Genomic DNA, 2500 nt, shown 5'->3' on the forward strand with positions numbered 1-2500 from the left:
ACCCATACACACACACAAACACACACATGCATACAGTCACACAGACATACCAACATGTACACACACATTCACAGATACACACACACATAGCCACACAGACATGCCAACATGTGCACACACATACAAGCACACACACACACATATGTAGTTGTATACACACAGCCACACCAACACACACACACACACACAAACGCACACACGCACATGCATTAAGTCACACAGACATACCAACATGTACACACACATTCACACACACACACAGCCACACAGAGATACCAACATGTGCACACACATACAAACACACACACACACACACACATATATGCAGTTAAAGTATACACACATCTACGCCAACACCAACACACACCAACACACACATGCACACACAGACACAACGATTCCGAGAGACACATGCTGAAAGCTAAGACTGACAGAACCGATCTAAATATAGAAACATATTAAACTTTGACCAAACGAGATGGTAACTTCATAAATTAACACAACACCTAGACATGCGTAGGCAAAAAAAGAAAAAAAAAAATTCACAAACAAATACACACAGAAATAAATTAACCGTAATTAATAATAATGATGATGATGATGATGATGATGATGATGATAACGATGATGATGAAAATGATGGTAGTGGTGGAGGTGGTGGTGGTGACGACGCTGGTGATGATGATGATGATGATGATGATGATGCTGACGATTATAACAGCGATGACGATGATAGTGATGATAGTGATCGTGGTAATGGTGGTGGCGATGCTGGTGATTGATAAGGCTGACATGGCTAACGATGATAATGATGATGGTGGGGAGGAGGAGCAAAAGGGGGGGGGGGGTATTATGATGATAATGATAGCTTTGATGATGATGATGACGATGACGATGATGATGGCTTGTGTAAACAATCGGAGGAAGTAAAAGGAAACAGAAATGCTTTGTATATATAAACACACGTAATCAAGCAATCATATATACATATATATATATATATATATATATATATATATATATATATATATATATATATATATATATATATATATATAGGCATTTTTCTATCTGTCTCTCTCTCTCTCTATGCATATATATATATATATATCTATAGATGAATACACACACACACACACACACACACACACACACACACACACACATATATATGTATATATGAATATATGAGTGTATGCATGTATATATATATATATATATATACATATGTATACATGCATATATAAATATGTATAGTGAAGGCACATAACTTAGTGGTTAGGGCATTTGACTCACAATCGTAAGGTTGTGAGTTCACTTCTCAGCGACGCGTTGTGTCCTTGAGCAAGACACTTTATTTCACGTTGCTCCAGTCCACTCAGCTGGCAAAAATGAGTAGTACCTGTATTTCAAAGGGCCAGCCGTATTACACTCTGATTCACGTTGAATCTCCCTGAGAACTACGTTAGGGCTACACGTGTCTGTGGAGTGCTCAGCCACTTGAACGTTAATTTCGTATGCAAGCTGTTCCGTTGATCGTATCAGCTGGGACCCTCGTCGACGTAACTGACGGAGGGCTCCTCAAATATGCATGTATGTATGTATGTGTGTATGTATGTATGTTTGTATATGAAGAAACAGCAATAAAAAATCGGAAAGGCGAATGTGTAACCACATGCAAAATCACATGCATGGACACATCCACACACACACAACCAAACACACACACATCCAGATACATGCATCCATACTCACACACAGCCACATACAATTATGTGAAGTACTTAAGCATAAAGACAAACGGACAGACTGCTGGATAGATAGATAGATATTTGTATATATATATATATACAATTGTGTATGTGTGTGTGTATGTGCCCAAGTGACGTCAAACAACTTCATTATTAATACACTATAATGACACTTTCAATTATATTTTGATCAGCAGTTGTATAATCAAACAATGATCAGGAGGATGTACTTCAGGCGATGATAAATAATGTGTTGGATTCTGTGTCACCCAACTTCGGTTGGCATTGAGACTGAACTTCTATTTTACAATCTTGCATTGTTCCGTGTGTCCTACAGAAAAAATCTTCGACAAATACAGAATACCTTGTAACTTTGGCATTGATGATTGTCAATATAGTGTGTGTGTGTGTATGTATATATATATATATATATTTAGGCACAGGAGTGGCTGCGAAGTTAGTAGCTTGCTCCTCAACCACATGGATCCTGGTTCAGTCTCACTGCGTAGCCTCAGGCCGACCAAAGCCTAATGAGTGGATTTGGTAGATGGCAATTGAAAGAAGGCTGTCACACACACACACACACACACACACACACACACACACATATATACATATATATGTGTGTGAGTTTGTGTATATTTTTGTGTGTCCTTGTTTGTCTCCCCACCATTGCTTGACAATATGTGGTACTCATCAATATGTGGTACTAGTGTCTGCAAGTTGATGGGTACCACATATTCCCCTTC

The sequence above is a fragment of the Octopus bimaculoides genome, chromosome 15, assembly GCF_046866305.1.
Source record: "Octopus bimaculoides isolate indiv1 chromosome 15, ASM4686630v1, whole genome shotgun sequence".
Lineage (NCBI taxonomy): Eukaryota > Metazoa > Mollusca > Cephalopoda > Octopoda > Octopodidae > Octopus > Octopus bimaculoides.